Raw genomic sequence first — 21,772 nt, 5'->3', positions numbered from 1 at the left:
GGCTAAACAAGCTGTGGTATATACATACAATGGAATATTGTGCAGCTGTAAGACAGAATAAAGTCATAAAGCATATAACGACATGGATGGACTTGAGGACATTATACTGAGTGAGATTAGCCAGAAACAAAAGGACAAATATTGTATGGTCTAACTGATTTGAACTAACATTAATGAATGAACTTGGAAATTTTCAGTTAAGAACAGAAGTCATCAAGAGATAGAAATAGGGTAGATTTTGGGTAATTGGAGCTGAAGGGATACAGATTGTACAACAGAACTGACTGTAAAAATTCAGAAATGGATAGCACAATACTACCTAATTGCAGCACAATTATGTTAGAACACTGAATGAAGCTGAATGTGAGAATGATAGAGGGAGGAGGGCTGGGGGCACAAATGAAACCAGAAGTAAAGATAAACAATAAAGACTGAGATGGTATAATCTAGGAATGCCTAGAGTATACAGTGATAGTGACTAAATGTCCAATTAAAAAATGTTTTTGCATGAGGAAGAAAAATATTGCAGGGTGTTCAAAATAGATGGTCATTCATATTTTAAAACTAACTTATATGTGAGACTAAAGAAAAAAATGTTTATTTGGTACAAAATTCATATTTTGACTAGTGCATTTCCTAATATAACTTATATGAACAACTTAATTGAACACCAAAAGTTCATGGAACCTTGAATAGGGTATGAGATTTTGTAGAGTTGTCCAGAGTGATGCCCTGATAAATCCCAGAGTGATTTGAACAATGAATAAAAAAGTATTTGCAAAGTCCCTTTGAGGGAATGGTGAGAAAGGGGGAAAATTCAGCTTCCCCATGTGGAGAATTCCTGATATTCTTGCAAGAAGTGCGACAACCAAATCAATAGGCTGAGCCCTCAATCTTGGGGGTTGTTCATATGAAACTCATCCCCGCAAAGGATAGACTAAGCCTACTTAAAATTAGGCCTTAGAGTCACCCCCAGAGACCCTCTTTTGTTGCTCAGATGTGGTCTATCTCTCTCTCCCAGCCACCATGGCAAGTAAACTTACTGCCCTCACCTCTCTACGTGGGCCAAGACTTGGATGGGTATAAACCTCCCTGGCAATGTGGGACAGAAATCCTAGAATGAGCTGGGACTCCACATCAATGGACTGAGAAAATCTTCTCGACCGAAAGGGGGAAGAAAGAAATGAGACAAAATAAAATGTCAGTGTCATTAAATTGATATCTTCTTTAACCTCCTGTATTTTAGAGCAGCTAGAAGTATAAACCTAAAATTGTGAATTTGTGACCCATGTCACAGTCTGAAATATGTTCTACAACTAATTGTGGCACTATGCTCGAAATTTATAGCTTTTTTGTATATATGTTATTTTCAAACAAAAAAAAAAGAGGAAAAAAAGTTGATTGTGACTATAAAAAGGTATTTAAGCCCTCTAGCTTCCTATATTCAACTAGAAGGAAAAATCTGAAGCATCATGTGGTAGCCCATGACAAACTCTGGGATCTGTCCTGCAACCACTTGTTGAAGAGTACTTTGAAAACTATTGGTTTTTATTTCTTTGCTTTGTATATATGTTATATTATACTATAAAAAAAGTGTCAGTGGCTGAGAGATTTCAGAGTCAAGAGGTTATCCTGGAGGTTATTTTATAGATATCCCCTTTTTCGTTTAAGTTGTATTAGAGAGGCTAGAGCTAAATGCCTGAAACTGTAGAGCTGTGTTCCAGTAGCCATGTTTCTTAAAGATGAATGTATAATGATACACCTTTCGCAATGTGACTATGTGATTGTGAAAACCTTGTATGTGATGCTCCTTTTATCTACGATATGGACAGATGAGTAAAAAATATGAGTAGATTGAAATAGTAGTGAACAATGAAAGGGAGTGGTAAGGGGTATCAAAAAAATAGGGAGAACAGAAGTTAAAATCTATTGAGTAGATGGAAATACTAGTGGTCAATGAGAGGGAGGGGTAAGGGGTTTGGTGTGGGTGAGTTTTTTCTTTTTATTTCTTTTCCTGTAGTGATGCAGATGTTTTAAAAAATGATCATGGAGATGAATATGCTACTATGTGATGATACAGTGAGCCATTGATTGTACACCATACACGGAATGTTTGTATGTTAAGAAGATTCATGTTTGTATGCTGTTTTGCTTTTATAATACAAAATAAATTTTTAAAAAAAGAGAGATGAAGATATACAGAAGCAAATGAAACAAAACCCTATCTAAGTAAAAACAGAAAAAGGGTACAATTATTCAACTGTTACAGAATCCAACTGTCACAAACCAAATACATACCCAAGAGGAGCTAGGCCATCCTTCCCACCCAGAAGGAAATTAACATCATCTGCACCCTGAATAATAGCTAAATAATAGCTATTTCAGGGGACTTTTCTATCGATTCAGAAGCATGATCTCATCAATTCATCAAACTTTGAGATATTCAAATAACCCAATCTTAAACAGATTAATTTTTCAGTTATGAAGGCATTTAATTCATGAATGAATAAATATAATCCTAAAACATCGCAACCACCAACATGTCCTTCTAATATCTATGTAGCATTAAAACCATTAAGTCCTGGGCAGTGAAACGGTGGCTCAGTGGCAAGAATTCTCATTTGCCGAACTGGAGACCCAGGTTTGATTCCCGGAGCCTACCCATGCGAAAAAAAGAACACAAAACTCATTAAGTCCTTTGACTATGTATTTTTATCTAATTTAATAATTATGATAAAAAAGCTAAATCACGCTTGTTGTAAGAAAAGAAGATAATGGATACACACTGCAAAAAATTTCATAGAAGAAAATTAAATTTATTCTATTACTGAGAAATAACCACTTTAATATTTTGTTATTTTAACATAGTCCTTTTTCTATACACACACAGACACAACTTGTTTTTTCCTTTATAACTGGGATGATGTGGTCCCTAACCAAAAAAACAGACTTATCGTCTGAACATAAAATCAAAGATTTGGGGGGAAAATAGATGAAATTAGAGGTCTTTCTAGGAAAACTTTCTCTACATTGCTGTTCTATGCTGTCTGAAGTATCTGACTGCCACCAGTTTCCCAAGGTCAAGGCAGGTACTATACGGTGGCTTTACTCTCCATACACTCTCGGGCAGGGTCCTAGGCCACTTTAAGGGGCTGAGCTGATCAATTCTTCATCTGAGTCTGCATCTTCTCATCCCCACTTTTGGGCTGTTCATTTCAACTGGCTGTTAGGAAGTAGGGGTTCTTTCCCCGTGGCACACCATTCGACTACATATTTCTGAACAGATCTCCATGCTTGAAACATCTTTAATTAAATGGTATGGATTGGGGTTTTCTCCAAACCAAAGCTCAAGTCAACAATAAAAAGTAACATAAACAGAGGGTTCCCCTTCTTTTCTCAACGTCTACGGAATTAGGAGATTGAAGGAATAGTATCAGGCAGCCATTATCCTCATCCCACCCTTCCTATCTTAGTTTTGGTCTAAGAAAGTCATCTTTTCCATCAAGAGATCATGTCTCCGATGACAGTCAGTTGTTTTAACACTAAGTTATTGTCCAGGCTCATTTCAAATCGGTATTATTTGTGTAGGTATCCTAAATCACTGGTCACAATTAGTCAACACGTCCACACTCCTCAACACTCTACAGATCATATCACATATTCATCCATCCTTTAAACAAAAGTGTCAAACATGAAATTGTTTTAAAATTCACTTTTATCAAGATAAGTTCCAAGTCTAAAGTCCTTTCTATTTTTCTTTGAGGCAGTTTAGAGTAGAAAATAATTTCTGATACCATCCTCCGGGATGATACACCATCCTCTGAACTCAAAAACACCGCAGTGTGATTAAGTTGCACATACCACCGAGTTCCCAGTCAGGACTCCCTTAGAGAAGCGAGGTTTGTTTTTAAAGGGAGGAGGGGAGAGGCAGGGAAAAGACCTCAGATGTTAAATAAAGGCCTTAATTTTTCATCTTGGTGATACCTCTGTTTTAGTCTCCTAGGGTTTCCATAACAAAGCACCACAGACGAGTGGCTTAAAACAACAGAAATTATTGTCTCACAGTTTCAGAGGCCACAGGTCCAAAACCAATGTATCAGCAGGACCACGCTCCATCGGGAGGGCAGAGTCTTTCCCGGCCTCTTCTAGCCTCTGGTGTTTGCTAGGAATCTGTGGCTACCAGATGCATCTGTCTGTCTGTCCGTGTATGTACGAAACCATAAAGACATCAGTCATATTAGATGAGGGGCCTACCCTGCTACAGTATGAGCTCATTTTAACTTGATTAATTCCACCTAAAATTACCCTATTTCCAAATAAGGTCACATTCTTAAGGTACTGGAGGGAGGACTAGGACTTCATCTTTTTTGACAACACAATTCAATTTATAACCCCCTCCAACATCCCACCCACCTATTTGGTAATTTCTAGTAAAGGGTCAGACTCCAAAAGTGGAGCTCAGAAAGCTTAACTAAATTGAAATGTTAACTAAAACCTGAAAACAAACCAACAACAACAAAAGAACACAAATCAAATCTAAATATATACATTTTCTTCTAAACCACAAAACCTAAACCATGGTTTTCTTTTATCTGTTTATTTAGTTATTTTTAATGGTCTCCCTACATATATGTATTTCTATATCTATATATACACATGTGTTAGTTAGATTCAGTTGTCAACTTGGCCAGGTGAGCATACCTATTTCTGTTGCTGCAGACACAAACCAATGGTATGTGAATCTCATCTATTGCTAATTAGATCTGCAGTCGGCTAGGAGGCGTGTCTGCTGCAATGAGTGACGTTTGACTTAATTGGCTGGTGCTTAAATGAGAGAGCACAACGTAGCATAGCCTAGCAGCTCGGCATTCCTCATCTCAGCACTTGCAGCTCAGCCCAGGCCCTTGGAGGTGCAGAAAGAAGTCATCCCGGGGAAAGTTGTTGGAACCCAGGGGCCTGGAGTGAAGACCAGCAGAGACCATCCTGTGCCTTCCACGTAAGAAAGAACCTCAGTGGAAAGTTAGCTGCCTTTCCTCTGAAGAACCAACAAAATAAATCCCCTTTTATTAAAAGCCAATCTGTCTCTGGTGTGTTGCATTCCGGCAGCTAGCAAACTAGAACAACACACATATACAGAGGCAGATATGTATACCATAGGGAATTTTGGTCACCACCTTTTTTTGGGGGGGGGCATGGGGGAGGGAGTGCATGGGCCAGGAATCGAACCCAGGTCTCCAGCATGGCAGGTGAGCATTCTACCACTCAACTACCCGTACACACACCTCTAAACTGTGCTTTTCAACAGTGATTTAGAAATAAAGGATTCTTTGCTCTTCATTTCATTTAGCAGTGGGAAACACCCAACTAAGCAATTACAAAAATACGCATTTCATATCAAATAGACATAATACAAATGATATTCACCAATGTTTTCACTAAGGCTTTACCTATTCTCCCCCACTCCGTTTCCAAATTGCATAAAATGATCCCAAAAGAAAGAAAGACAATCCTAGTCCCAATCCCTTAATCCTCAACTGTCACTGCTCCCTGTAGTCCGTGCCCAGAATGCTCAGGCTTCTTTGCCACAGTCCAACAATGTTGTTGGAGACCAAAATGGAGGTGGCAGCATTTCAGAAGCTGCAGGGGAAAGAGGAAAATATGCCTTTTAGCACCAACAAAACCTAGGTGAGAGAAGGTGAGGAACAAAACTTCAGGGAGTAGCTATCAAAATGTACTTGTTTCCACAGGGCAACTGTGCACCTGAGCGTGTGTGGGGAGGGGAACAGGAAGAGTGGGGAGGTGCAAGTGTGGGGAACCACTCACACCGATTCCATTTTTAAGTAAAAATTACTTTCCTCTGACTTCTGTAACAAATTATCACAGACTGGCTAGCTTAAGACAATAGAGATTTATTGTCTTATTGTTCTGGAGACGAGAAGCCAGAAATCAAGCTGTTGGAAAGGCCCCGCACCCTCTGGAGGCATGAAGGGAGAACCTGTGGACTCTTCCAGCATCTGGTGGCCGCCAGCATTTCTTGACTTGTGGTTGCATCACCCCAATCTCCATCTTTGTGGCCACGGTGCCTCCTCTTGTTTCTGCCAAGTCTCCCGTGTGCCTCTTTCAGGACACATCATTGGATTTAGAGCTCACAGGGATAATCCATGATGGTCTCCTCATCTCAAAGAACCTTAATTAAATATACCTGCAAAGATGATTTTTTTTTTCCAAAATAAGATAAGGACAGATTCTGGGAATAAGGACAGGGACATGTATTTTTGCAGCCACCATTTACCCCAATAAACAACAACTTCAAAGATGCAAAAATACACACTTTCTAAAGTAATAAACCAGAATAAACTGAGAACATACTCATAACTAAATGTGATATTTGACTTCTTTTGGCGAAGAAAAAAAGACTCTTTAAAGGTTAAGTCTCATCATCGCTTGCGCGCCACCTTTCTTTCCCTCTTTCTTCCTCGGCACTGCCCACAACAGTGGCAGCCATCTCCCACCTGGCATCACGGCTGCCCTTAGACCCCTTGGGAAGCCAAAGATCGCCAAAAAAGAGGACCAAGAACTTCATCCAGCGCCAGTCAGATATGTTAAAATTAAGGGTAACTGGCAGAAACCCAGAGGCATTGACAACAGGGTATGGAGAAGATTCAAGGACCAGATCCTGATGCCCAACACTGGCTATGGGAGCAACAAAAAAAACAAAGCACATGCTGCCCAGTGGTTTCTGAAAGTTCCTGGTCAATGCCAAGGAGCTGGAAGTGCTGCTGATGTGCAACAAATTTAACTGTGCTGAGACTGCTCACAATGTTTCATCCAAAAATCGCAAAGCCATTGTGGAAAGAGCAGCCCAGCTGCCATCAGTCACCAACCCCAATGCCCAACGCTGTAGTGAAGAAAACGAAGAGAAAGCTCTTGTACAAGTTTTATTTGTGTGAAATAAAACTAGAGAAAGTCTGCCATCTGGGATCCACCACCCCCCAAAGACTTTTTTTTTAAAGGTGGGGTCGAGGAAGCATTAAAAAAGGGTTGAAGTCCCAGTAGGATACCAACTAAAAGAGCTGTTGAGGATTTTCTAAATCTCCTTCATTTATGCATTTGAAGAACATTACCCAACACTAAAGAACACGACTAAGAGCAGCTCATAATGGAATGCAAACTGACAAGGATAAGGGAAATAACTTCTGCAGAGTGCCTTCCAAAGCCACTAATAATTTGCACACTGTACTAGAGGTGGCTTATTAAAAGAATTTCTTTTTTTTTCCAAAAAAAATTATAAATAGTAGCAGTTTAACAATGATAAGGAGATAGAGACTTGACAGATCTCTCACAAATGCCAATACACTGTTAGCTGCAAATTCTGAAATTTCTCTAGTGGAAATTATCAACACAATGTTCAACATAAAGAAGTGATACATACCTATTGAATAAATGCCTTTCTCCCTTCTCTTCCATCTCTTCCTCCCTCCATTCCTCTCTCACACTCTCTATCTTACACACACAAGGATACAAGGTCTTTAAATTCATCCTTCTGCTAGACACATTTTAGATTCTGAATTCTGAAAATGAATAGCTGAGTGAGAATGTGGGGAAGTGGAAACACAAACTGTACTAGAAGGAGTATAAACGAGCATCTTAATAATATCAAGTGAAGCTAAAAATAAGCTTTTCCATTAACCCAGAATTTCATTTATAGGGAATGTACCCTGAAGTAACTCTCACGTGTGTATACAGGACATTCATATAATGGAATACTACAGAGCTATTAAAATGAGTGAAATAAATACATGGATCAAATGGATAGCTCTATAAAAAGAAATGCTGATTTAAAAAAGCAATGTTGAAAAACTTATATGAATTTCTAAAAAATATTTCAAAACTCCCCAAACACACACACACACACACACACACACACACAAACTAATAAACTCATGATAGCCATTACCTCTGATAGAAAAACAGGAAAATGGAACCTGGTAGGAGATGGTAGGGAACTTCAATTTCATTTAATATGTAAATACAATATTTATTTTATTTCTTTAAAAGTATCTGAAGAGAATGTGGAAAATTCACAACTGTTTGTTATATTTTGTTTTGTATGTCACGTTTTTTTATTCATCAAAACAAAAGTTAAAAATACACAGCAATGTAAAAATAAAACTAGTTATCTATAAATGTAGGGACAGTTATTACATCTGTAACATTGAAATATGAAATTTAAAAAAAACTCTCACATTTAGAACAGTAACCCTTATTTAAAAAAAGAGTTTTACCTAAATTATTTCTAAAACTAAAACAGCTAAAATTAAAACTTTTTAAAAACTTAATTAAAGTCCATCCCCATCCTTACCACCCTCCGCCCCTCCCCAGGCCACCGGAGGCGTTATCTAGTATATGCTTGAAAGAATAGCCAAAAAAAAAAAAAAAGAGTATAAGGTGTAGACTATAAAAACAGAAGTTAACTTTCCCCAGTTTTATTGGTGGCAAATGCATCACTGTTAAGAGCACTATCTGAGGTATGGCGAGACTGAAGTAATTTTTGGTGAATGTATATATTAATTTAAAAAATATCTGACCAAGAAATAGTTAAGTTGACTTAGAGTCAAATAATTCAGGTCAATGATATGCTGAACTGAAAACTACTGCGTCAGATTTGACTCCAAAATAACATTTTAGATTCTTAGTACATGGCAGTCAATAAGCAAAGGAACTGCCAAGATCCTTGACAACAGCTCCATTCTCCCCTTGATTAAAATGTACTTAGCATACAGTACTTAAATACACAATTACATGTCAAAAAAACTGAAACATGCTTTTCTATATATTTATATTTCACTTATAACCAAATCACGTGAATGCTTTGACAAGGATCATATTGTTAGCATAAAATAATGTTACTTTCTGCTTTCGTAAGAAATGCCAGAAGTTATATATCCAATCTTTCTGCTGACATACGAATATATACAACTACTACTAACAATAATTTCCTGAGCCTTTCCTCCATGCCCAGTCCTGTGCTAAGCCCTTTATATATATTCCTTCATTTGCTCCCATCACAAGGCTACAGAGGTGGCACTATTATTATTCTCACTTTGTAGAACAGCAAGCGTGGATACAGATGTCACATAACATACAAAACCATACAGTTTCAGCAAGTAAAACAGTGATTTGCCTGACTGTGGAGGATAAGTACTTAACAATTATTTCTCCTACCAGATAGAAAACTTTAGAAATAATATAGATAAATATAGCTCTGTAAAGAGCAAAAACATATGCAATGAGGTAAATATACTTTACGTGTATTACTCTAAATAATACATCCCACCCCCTCATAGGCTCTCCCCAAACAAATAACCCAATGGTATATCCAAATCACTGAAAACAGTTGCTACTCGCATGCGATCTAAATTGAATATGCCAAAAATCATTTAGTGTACACTGTCTCCCTGCCCCTACTCAATCTCATTGTTCTTTTCCTTTGAGACAAAGAAAAGGCCAGCAAACACCTCATAGAAGTAGGCTATAAACTGCATTCAGTGCAGCAACTTGCATGAACCAGTCAGAAGTCAAAAAAATTTAGTACTTTTCTAAGATGCTGTAATGTGCTGCTTTTGTGATGCTAAGTCAAAAAAAGCAGCTAGTAAAAATGAGGCTGCACAAAGAGCTGCATATTTAAGATCATTCCAGACCCACCTACAGGGTACTCTACTTTTCAACAACTGTTTCCACTTACCTGAGGTGAGGCAGTTGCAGAACAAAAAAAGAGTGAACGACTCTGCACCTGCTCCCTCAAATTCAACTCAAGTAAATCAGTAAAACTGACCTTGGTGAGCCTGTCACTGGGAGCAGATGTTCAATGGAAGACCAACAGGTTCTCATCCACTTGACTTTGCCTCAGTTCAATTCATTCAATTTAACCAATCTGATCAGACTCTACTGACACGTGCTTAAGGCAACTGCCTTCAGAAAGCTTGGCTTATCTAGAAAGAGGCTGTCAGAAAACACTGGAACAAAATGTTATCAGGTGGAAGGGGATAGTTCATGTGAGGCAAATGGAAACTCCTTAGAACGAATCAATTCTAAAGTGAGAAATGCTTTATTAATTCTGCATGTTGGTGCAGATGAAAAAGCATTAAAAGTACATGCTTCGTTTTAACTTTTTCTTACAGAAAATTTCAAACATATTCACAAGTAGACAGTATAGTATAATGCATCTTCAAATGCTTCATCAGCTTCAACAGTTACCAACTCAGGGCCACACATCCATAACCTGCCCCCAGGAATCCTGAGGCAAATTTAACATGTCATTTTTTTTCCTTGCAGTGAAAACTGTTTTTAATTGGGGCATATTTTACATACAATAACATGCACAGATCTTAATGTACAGTTCAAAGAGTTTTTGGCAAATGTATATACCTGTGAACCATCTCTCAGATCTGAAGCAACCCTGAAAGTTCCTTCCTTGATCCTTTCCTTTGCAGTGGATCCACCCACTCCCAGCTCAGGGCAACCAGTGATCTTCTTGCCATCACTATAAATCAGTTTAGAATTTCATATAAATCACATGTCATTTTAACTATAAGCATTTCATTATTACTCTACCTTTTTAGCTAAAAATAATTTTCTAAAATCAACTATCCCATTAGTATTCAATTTTCTAATTGTTTCATAACTTTTTTAAGTGTGTTTGCATCAGAATCTACATAAGGTACACACACTGCAACTGTCACTTAAATCTCTCTTAATTTGTAAAGATACCCCTTCCATCTCTCTGTATTTCTTTGTTGAAGAAACTATGCTATGGTGCTGTAGAGCTCCTCACAGCCTGCATTTTGCTGATTGCATCCCTGAAGTGCAATTTAGCATATCCCCCCCATCCCCATTTTCTTAATCAGATTCAAGTTCAACTTGTGGTAAGGTTTCCTCATAGGTGGTATTAAGGAAACACTTACCTTTAATAGAGATACACAATAACCAAAAGTCATGAAAGCGCTCAAGAAGAGGTGAAACACAAAGACAATGATTCTAAAGATGCTGCAGCAACTGAAATTAAAGTTGCTGGAAAAAAACCCTCAGGAGTCAGGACTAAATTTAAAAAAGAAAAAAAGAGGACCATCGAAAAAGCACAGTCAGGGCAGGAAAGGGCGAAGTGCCTGAGGAGCAGAGGATGACGGGCGCAGGCTTGGCATCAGGGCGTCATCTCCCAGACCTGTGCACCGTGGAAAGTGAAGGAAGCTCTGTGGTTAGGACAGGCTGCACGAGGTCCCCATCCAGTGGCTTACATGTAATCCTGTCAGAGCTGAAGCCAGGGCCTTCCGTCTCCTAGTCAGGTAAAGATCACTAGCGCTGGAGAGTTGGTGAGGAAATGTCTGGCAGGATTGATCTGAGGCACTGGCCCACGATGACCGCTCGGTACTCTCCTGCAGAAAAATTCCTCCCAACCCTCAACAAGAACATGCCCTTCTTCCCATAACCCATACTGCAGCCATGTAAATTACTAGTTAATGCCAGGGCTCTGTAGACACAATATACGGGTTTACATCCTGACCCTGTCATCTTCTATCTTTGTGACCTCGAGCAAATTACTTGGCCTTTCTGAACTTGCTACCCTCATCTTTAATAGGAGACAATCATAACGCACCTACTTCTTTTGTGAGGGTTAAGCAAATAAAACCCAAAACCAACATTCAGAAGACTGGAATACAGTAACTGCTTAATGAATATTCACTAGTATTATCTTAAGCTACCATTGTTTTTATTGTTATATTGAATTACTATGCCGCTATTTGTCACCACTAAGAATTACAAGAGTACTTATAGTTTCTGATGTCTTATCTGCAATCTAAAAGCAACATTTCCCAATTTGGATGAAAACCACCTGACGTTCAGGTTAAAAAGGCAAATTTCACAACCCCAATCCAGACCCACTCAGGCAGAATCTCCAATGAAAGAGCATAGAAAATACATTTTGAACCAAAATTCCAGGTGATTCTTATTTTAAAGAACGTTAAAGAAACACCGCAGAACTCAGGAGCAAAAACTTCACCATCAGAAGGCTCTGATGAGCAAAACCACTGCATATTTTTTCCACCAGTTTGTATGAAACTACAGTGGACATTAGTAGAAAAACTTGATGGCATATTTTTTTTTTCTGAAAATATATCTATTTATGGCACAGTGTTTTTTCCACATCTATTGTTGAGCTCTATTTTTCTTCAAAACAGCTTATGGTATTCAAATTTGGGCATCAACTATTTTCTAAGAGAAAGGGAAGCCTCTTTAAACACCATTTGTGCATCTTTCTTGGGGCCTACAAACTGGTAATCAAACAATAAGAAACATCAAGATGTGGCTTAAAGCACTACTTGTCAACACACACACGGTGAGTACATTGTACAACAAAGGGTTGTAAGTGCCCCAGGTGAGTGGAAACAACTCCATCTACATGCCACTGTTTCACGTCACTTTAGGACCACTATCTGCAAAGTTTAGAATTGCTTTTTTAAGTAGATTCCTTCAAAAGGTTCTCTCTATCACTTTAAGAAATCTTCAAATATAAAGACCAAAAATTGGAAGAATTTTACAGTGAACCCCACATACACACCACCTAGATTCTATGATGAACATTTTATTATACTTAACTTTATCACAATAACTAGCCATTTTATTTTCTTACACATTTCAAAGCGCGATGCAGACCTCAGCGCACTTCATCCCAAATACTTTAGCAAGGCTATCATTAACTAGAGCTGCCACTAGCCACATGTGACATTTAAATTTAAACTAAATAAATTTAAAATGTAGTCACAGCAGACACACATTTCAGTGTCTGACAGCCACGTGGCTACAGAATTACTGGAGGACCATCCCATCATAGGCACGGGTTCCCTCCACATTGAAGGGGAGGGTACTATACAAGGTATCTACAAAAGAGAGTGGGAGACTTGGGGACCATCTTAGCATTCTCCCAAAAAACATGAGGGAAAGGGGCAACTGTCTGGAATTAGTTAGCCATGCTCGTCTTGTCTGATGTGCAACAACTGGGAAGAAAGTGCATGTAGAGAACGTGAGAGAAGACTCAATCCACAGCTCAAATCCAGCTCCCCACTGACCCACTTCCCATCCAGTTTCGTTACGTCCTTCCATATGGATTTAGAAATGTCCTTTTGGAAGCATGTGGGTGTCAGAGCCCATGATAATACCTAAAGTACCTAATTTTGTCCATACCTTCAGAACGACTTAGACTTCTCTCATAAACAATAAGCAAAGAAAATTTAACACAGAGCATATAAAAATTGTAGCAAGAGAGAAAATAAATCAAAGTGCTAAAGAGAAACTACTTCCCATCAGTACAAAAGGTAAATTTAAAAAAATAAATGTTTTCAGCTTCTCAAGTTTGTTCTTAAGAAGATAGAAAAGAACCATGCCTCTAGAAATTAGAGGAGGCCATTTTGAGAGCAGAACACATCACAATGAACAAAGACTATACGAAATTGAAAAATTTGGTAGGAAAATTATCAACCACAGTGGAAATGTTCACCCAATAAACTGAATGTGTATGTTTGTAGTGGATTTTGGCTTTGCCAAAAACAAAACCCCAACTGTTCTTCAACTGGTGAGCAAATAAACAACTGTGATACTTCCAACCAGTGGAATACTACTCAGCAATAAAAAGGAATAAACACTCAAAATTAAGGATGAATTTCAAAACATTAAGCTAAGTAAAAGAATCCAGACTTAAAGGGCTACATCCTACGAATTCCATTTCATGATAAACTGGAAAAGGCAAAATTATAGGGAAAAAAACAGATTTATGGTTGCAGGGCTTGGGGTGAAAAGATGGTTTGACAACAAAGGGGGAAAAAGGAATTTTGGGGGGTTGTGGAACTGTTAATATCTTAATTGTAGCAGTGGTTACATATCCAAAAAGAGTGAACTTTACAGCATGTAAATAAAAATTTTTAAAAAACTATACTGGAGTTGATTGAACACCTTAAGTACATGGAACTTTGTATAGGACATGAGATTTTGTTGGTTTGTCCAGGTGATGCCTTGATGAATCCCAGAGTGATTTGATCAGTGAGTGGAAAAGTATTTGCAAAGTCCCCTTCGGGGAATGGTGAGAATGGGGGAAAACTCAACTTCTCCAAGTTGAATTCTTGATATTCTCACAAGCAGTGTGGACAACCAAAGCTATAGGCTGAGCCTCCAGTCTTGGGGTTTGTTCATATGAAACTTAACCCCACAGGGAATAGGTCAAGCCTACTTAAAATCAAGCCTAAGAGTCACCCCCAAGAGAACCTCTTTTGTTGCTCAGATGTGGCCTCTCTCTCCAGCCAACACAGCAAGCAGACTCACCACCCTCCCCCTGTCTACAATGGGACATGACTACCAGGGGTGTGGATCTTCCTGGCAGCATGGGACAGAAATCCCAGAATGAGCTGAGATTCAGCATCAAGGGATTGAGAAAAACTCTAGAATGAGCTGAGACCCAGCATTAAGGGATTGAGAAAACCTTCTCGACCAAAAGGGGGAAGAGGGAAATCAGACAAAGTGTCAATGGCTGAGAGATTCCAAACAGAGTCGAGAGGTTATCCTGGAGGTTATTCTTATGCATTAAGTAGATATCACCTTGTTCTCCAAGATGTAATGGAGAGGCTGGAGGGAACTGCCTGAAAACGTAGAGCTGTGTTCCAGTAGCCATGTTTCTTGATGATGACTGTATAACGATATAGCTTTCACAATGTGACTGTGTGATTGTGAAAACCTTGTGTCTGATGCTCCTTTTATCTACCTTGTCAACAGATGAGAGGAACATATGGAATAAAAATAAATAATAGAGGGAACAAATGTTAAAATTAATTTAGTTTGAAATGCTAGTGATCAATGAAAGGGATCAGTAAGGGGTATGGCATGTAAAAAATTTTTTTTCTGTTTGTTATATTTTTCTGCTGTCTTTTTATTTCTTTTTCTGAATTGATGCTAATGTTCTGGGAAATGATCATGATGATGAATATGCAACTATGTGATGATATTGTGAATTGCTGAGTGTATGTGTTGGGAATGTTTGTGTTTCTTGTAATTTTTTAATTAATAAAAAATTAAAAAAAACTATACTGGAGGCAAAAATAGAGCAGAGGTTGCATAAAATGAATTGAGGAGAATAAACTTGAGAAATACAGTCATAACAAAAAAGAAAATGAAAGTGGGATGCTACCAGATATGAAAGACAGTTATTTTATGAGTAGACGAGTTCAAAGGAAAAAAAAGAAACAATAGGCTGTTTACCTAGAAAGCCTACAAGAATCAACTAAAAAGCTGCAGGATTAATAATTAATAAGAAAGTTCAATCAAATGTCTGGATAAATACACCAAAATCAATAGCTAGGCCATCTACAAGTGATACTTTTAAAATACGATGCAAAAAGAGTCCATTCACAAGAAGAGGAATAAGTTAAAAATAAGCTTATTAATAAGTTTATTAATTTATATATCAGAATATGCTTATGAATATATATGGTAAAAAAGAATCATAAACCAATGGAAAAGGGAAGGTCTTTCTTCAGTGTTTCCTGAAGTGTGGTCCAGAACCAGTCTCATCAGCTTCACTTGGGAGTTTGTGAGAAATGCAAACTGTCCAGCCCCACCCCAGACCTATTGGGGCCCAGCACACAATATTTTTAACAATCCTTAGAGGTGATCTGATGTTCCTTAACACTTGAGCCAAGATGTTGATGCAGTTAATTTGGAAACCACACCCGGAGAATTATTGGTCTATTCAATGAATAGTGATCGGACAAAGGCTTAGTCATTTGGAAAGACGTATTAGCTCCTCGTTCTTGTTTACAATTAATAAATAAATATCCTGAAATAAATTGCAAATGGCTAAGGAGTTAAGTGTAAATGGATTCACGGTGAGGGAAGATGCCTGGATGACTGTCCTCATCCTCAGATAGTAGGTGGTCCCTTGTGAAGGAAGCCCCCACAAACCGTCTAGTCATCTGTGAATTCTCTCCCCCCTGCTGAGCTGCTCATACCTGTTAATAAGGGATCCATGTCTGTCTGTTTGTTTTTTTTTAGTCCCATGGGTACTTAACTTCACAGCCTGCCCCCTTTTACAATATATAACTCAATTATTTGATCTTTAAATAATCAACTTTCAAATATGTTTTCAGACAGACATTACAGATGAATACAGGGGGCTTTGGGTACATAGTATATGATACAAGTCAGAGAAATGTATAAACAAGAGAAAAAAACTAGCATTATGATATAATGAGACATCTTGGTTTTATACTAAAGATTTGTAAAAATAGGTAGAATTTAGTTCTTTGACAGGGCAAAGAAATCATAACATAAACTATGTAGAACTACTTACTGCAACCTAGCGCTCCCACTCTAAAGATTCTAAAGCCTTTGGCAAACTTCATGTTGATGCATAGGGAATTACTTATAGAAATTCCAATTTGATAAAATATGTCCCTGAGGGGTTCTGTGTATGTGATATAGAAGACACAGAATTTATTTATAAAAACATGAAGAAAAAAAAACCCATAACTATTAATGGCACAATCTCTAAGAAAATTAAAACAACTATCTCAATGAACAAAACCATTTTCTCACAGAAAGTCAATAGCAAAAACATGGCAGACAAGGCTAATTCATTTGATACCATCCACAGAGAACTGGGACTGAGTAAGACAAGAGACAAACCCGATTTAAAAATAGTGAAACAGAAAATAAAGATAGGTCGGAAATAGAAGAAAATCAGTTTCATAGTTGTGTACTAAAGTTCAAAATTGACAGTCAGGGTGAAACTGACCATGAGGAAAAAGGCTTGTTTTCAAATAACTCAGTCAAATTCTTGTCTTGGTAGGCTGGATTCTCTTACTAAAAACATTACTTGAGACTGTGGGTGGCAAATAGCAGGGATCATGCATAAGATAGTGACCAGAAATCCAAGGATTTAGGGTTAATTCATAGAACCAGAAAGGTAAGAAAAGTCAGAGGGAGTCCAGAGGGAGAAGTCTAGGAAATTCAGCGAGGACAGGAAGGACTTGATGATATCAAGGGTTAAAGGAGACTAAAGCTTAAAAATCAAAATATCAGGCAAAGACAATAGTAAGCCTGACCCAATGCATGAATCTTTGCATTTCATCTATAAAAGTTCTTCATCTATATAAGTAGGAAAAATGGTTACTCAAAAAAAGTAGGTAAAAGATGCTCAATGTGCAGAACAAGAATAGCAGCTACTTTGTGGAATGGATCCCCAACAATGTCAAGACGGCTGTCTGCGATATCCCACCCCGTGGCCTCAAGATGGCAGTCACCTTCATTGGCAATAGCACTGCCATCCAGGAGCTCTTCAAGCGCATCTCGGAGCAGTTCACTGCCATGTTCCGCCGAAAGGCCTTCCTCCACTGGTACACAGGTGAGGGCATGGACGAGATGGAGTTCACCGAGGCTGAGAGCAACATGAACGACCTGGTGTCCGAGTACCAGCAGTACCAGGATGCCACCGCAGAAGAGGAAGAGGATTTCGGTGAAGAGGCCGAAGAAGAGGCATAAGGCAGAACCCCATCACCTCAGGCTTAGTTTCTTCAGCCTTCTTCCTTGTCTGCTGCCCCTTTCCTCTCCCTCAGAATTTGCATTTTCTGCCTGGTTTTTTTTTTTCTTCTTTTTTTTCCCTTTTGCAGGGGGGTGGTTCTTGAACAGTGCCTGACATATAGTAGGCACTCAATAAATAATTTGCTGTTAAAAAAAAAATGGCATAAAAACTTTTTTTTGAAGGTAAAATGGCATAAAAACTTTTAAAGGCCTGGAATATTATTCATCAAGTGTCTTTTTCTTTTTTTAACCACATATGGGCATTTTCAAACCCTAGAGGTATACTCTAGGACTCCAGACCAGGGGGGACAATATTTAAAATTAACTAGAGAATTTTTTTTTTTTCATGAGCAGGCACTGGGAATCGAATCCAGGTCTCCAGCATGGTAAGTGAGAATTCTACCACTGAGCCACCATCACATTACCCGAGAGAGCCTTACTGTACCTTCTCCCTACTACCAAAGTGTTCTTTGCACCTTTTAGGGACCCCAATTTGGTCAGGTGGTACTAGAGACTTTCTGGGTGTGCAGAAATGAGAAAAGCCCACTGCATTTGACTTTAAATATTTACTTATTTAACACTGAAAGGAGTCCCCAAGACAATAGTATAAAGCTGTTGTGTGTGGGAATGAGGATAGGGTAGGTTCTAAGGTAGGTCAGCATAGAAAGGGCTTGGCAGATCACAGCCTGGGAGGGAAGGGGAAAGAGCTTATTAGCTGAGAACAGACAAGAAAAGCATTGAGTCTTGCTGTTCTCAGATACAGTCTACAGTCTAGATCACCAACATGTTGGATTTCACTGGCAAATTTTTGGTTAGGACCTATATGTATGACACTATGGGGTATAGATAAAAACATCTTACCGTCTAAGACACGACACAAATAAACTACAAAGCAAAGTAGAAATACATAACAAGTGAGAGTGGGGAGACATTATTTCTGGTAGAGGAAATCAGATCAGGTTCCCCAACGGACATGGCAATTTTGGCTTGGCCCAAAGGAAGGAGACAAGGTCAGCAAAGACCCACCACCTTGGCACACATGGAAAACTGCAAGTATGTGAGCTTTACCGGAGTAGTAGGAATGGGTGGTTAGAGCTAAAGCTGGAAAGAAGAGACCTAAATTCCCAGGCTAAGGAGATGGGATTATAACCATAAAGAACCAAATACAGACAAATCAAACATTCAAGAACCTCGTCAAAACAGTCAGGATAAGCAAGAGATTTAGCTTCTAGGAGAAGGAAGAAGGCTCAATTAAGAGGAATCCCAATGCACAAATTTAAAATGAGGATCAACGAATCATGTGCAGATGAGTAACATGAAGAAATTCACTTGGAAGTAATGTGAGGCAGCAAACAGGTTCTCTGAGTTCATGCTAAGTTATACCTGAGGAAGCAGAGCTGCAGGCCAGCTAGTGTGTACAGAGTGAGAGATCTTAGCCCCAGGGCAGTAAGCTCAGGCTGGCCTATACAATGCCAGATAAGCGCAACTTGGTCTTGTTCACCTGAAGATTCTGGGATGGTGGGAGAGCAGAAATCTTAGACAAAGGAAGAATCTGGACACTCTAAGGATGTCCTCAAGGTATTGGACCGAATCTTAGTTTACAAACATCTGTGTATGATATTCACAAATCTGTCAGGGTCAGAACTGCTCATTTAACAGATGGGGGATTTTGTAAGTCATCGCTGTTGTTACAAACATATTTTTGGTGAAGTGGTCCGTATTTCACATCACTTTGTGCAGGAGAGTGTCCCTAACCACACAAGTGTTCCCCATCACAGCCTGGACCAGACCACCCTGTAAGTGCTTGTTCTTTCTCCCACTCACAGCAGTCCACGAAGTCCTACGGTGCCCCATCTGAACAGACGCGCGAGGAGGCTAGCACAGAGACCGTCACACTCACCACTGTCTCCTCTATTACCTGGCACATATATATGCTAAATAAAGGTGTTGATTGAATGAGCATATTGATTTTTTAGGTGCTTCTGGCTAGCACATACATTTGTAATTTTGAGAAGTCTAATTTTTTTTTTTTTTTTTTTTTTTTTTTTTTTGGTATGGGCAGGCTCCAGGCATTGAACCTGGGTCTCTGGCATGGCAGGCGAGAATTTTGCCACTGAAACACTGTCACACCACTCTAGAAGTCTAATTTTTAATAAGATTAAAAGTAGAGGTAAAACAGTATGTATATTTATATGTATGTATGTGTATATATAGATTTGTGTATCTGTATGTATATCAGGTTGGAAATAGCCAACTTTTTCACTGCTTCCATTAATTAAAGATGTTAAAAGGAAGGCACTCAGAAGAAAGCAGACTGTCCTCAACATGAGGAAATAAAACATGTTTAATGATCATACTCCGAATTCTTGATCTGTTGCTACCTATGAAATCAGCAGTTTGCATAATACTGACCATACAAGTATTTACGACGCAAAATGTTTCATTTCTGTACCAAACAAAAAAAATCCTTGCTAAAATTATCCTTTCAGTACGTCTACACCAAGGCAAAAACAAATAACAGGCTAATCATAAAAGTAACTTTAATGTGTGAAATGAGAATGACTATAGTTAACTTATATAACAAATGCTAACCCCTGCCCCTACTTCCCGTACTAGTCAGAGCACCACAGATCTTAACACGGTGTGGGCCCCACGCCCTCAAAAAGGCGGGGTGACCAAAATGAGCCATGAATTGTGCTCTCCTGTGATTTACACAATTTCAGGCTGGTAGAAACAATATCAGACTGAAGTGGCTGCCCAAGTGGTACAAATTTTTTTTTTTTTTTTAACAACAATAGGGTAGATATTGGTACCCCTGTTTTACTGGTGAGGAAACCGAGACTCAGAAAGTTTAAGCACTTTCTTTGACAAGGTCATGCAGTTAAGAAAAGACAGACTCACTTCACTAGATCTGTCTGCCTTCAGAGTTCATGTTCTTTCCAAGCTTGCCAGCTTTAAACTACAGATTCTTATATTTATCAGCAGCAACCCACCCATGTGTTCAAATCCTTAGTCAGCCACAAAATCCCCAGCAGCAGCTGGTAAAAATGGAATGCTAATTCATTACAGATGGTAAAACGCTGCCTACATTTTAATTTATTTACGTTTTCAGAAATTTTGAATCTGCAGTTAGATTGCCAAATTATTTTAACATGTAAGTTTAGCCTTTTAAATTCAGCCTGTGCTCAATAAAAATTTGTTTACATGTTAAAAAATTCTTTCAACAAGTCCAATTAAGTCCTATATTCCAAGTTTATATTTTTGAAGCTATTTAAGCTGGTAAGCTTTTTAAAATTTCTTATACAAATCATACGTGGAGACAGGACAAAATTAGGTCTAAATCATACCAAAATGGAACAAAAAAGAACTATTATATATGAGGATAATTTTCTGCACCATTGTATTTTCCACAATTGCCATGTTTCTAATGTTAACACACAAATTAGTAAATTGTAATATTACTAAATTGCTTCATAGAGCCTATATTTTTTTAACTAATTAAGGTAACAGGGACAGAAAACACTTTATTCTTTAATTTTTAAAAGCCACGTGAACAGAGAAAGGGAATGCCCAAATTAAATGCTTATAGCTCTGCTGCCCCCTCCTGGAATCATCCCTCCAACCCCACCCCACACCCATCTCAAACAATATAACATGAAATATTTTAATTCTAAACACGGTTTCTATATTTTTTCTCTTACTTCAAAGTTCTGGGAAGATGTGGAATTATCAGGTCATATACAACCATTCTCCTCAAATCTTTAAAAACGCATAAGTAGACCCTGATGAAAAAAATACCATTCCCTTGCATAATGAACCCACTATACCACCGATTTCTGTTCTTTCCATAGTAGGGAGAACCAAAGGGTAGTTTTTTTTATGCAGCTTTAGCGATCTCCCCCTGACCCCACCTCGAACTCCAATACTTTCCTTCCATGTTCTTGGCTCAATGCCCTGTAAGCCAGTACAAATAAATATAACCCTAAGTAAAATAAGTGTGCTGGTTTAACAAAAAGCACAGCTCCCCTATCTTGGGACCGCCACCCATACACCCATGCCCACCACCTACTTCTGCACCGAGTCTGGACCTGCTGCTACTCCTTCACCTCTAACCCTGGCTACTTTCATTTCTTTACCTCCCCTGAGCAACTCC

At 38.5% G+C, this 21,772-nt stretch overlaps 1 protein-coding gene and 1 pseudogene across 7 annotated transcripts in view; one reads left to right on the top strand and one right to left on the bottom strand.

Annotated features, from left to right (window-relative positions):
- Positions 1–6,950, top strand: part of LOC143668703 (large ribosomal subunit protein eL32 pseudogene) — a 38,941-nt pseudogene extending 31,991 nt beyond the window's left edge.
- The window catches only part of CDKAL1 (CDKAL1 threonylcarbamoyladenosine tRNA methylthiotransferase), a 689,286-nt gene that overhangs the window by 337,598 nt on the left and 329,916 nt on the right, over positions 1–21,772 (bottom strand). The gene's annotated exons all lie outside the window — the stretch shown is intronic.

This window comes from Tamandua tetradactyla, chromosome 25, assembly GCF_023851605.1.
Source record: "Tamandua tetradactyla isolate mTamTet1 chromosome 25, mTamTet1.pri, whole genome shotgun sequence".
NCBI lineage: Eukaryota > Metazoa > Chordata > Mammalia > Pilosa > Myrmecophagidae > Tamandua > Tamandua tetradactyla.
The sequence above is the reverse complement of the archived record's forward strand: the minus strand, read 5'-3'. Positions and strand labels throughout refer to the sequence as shown.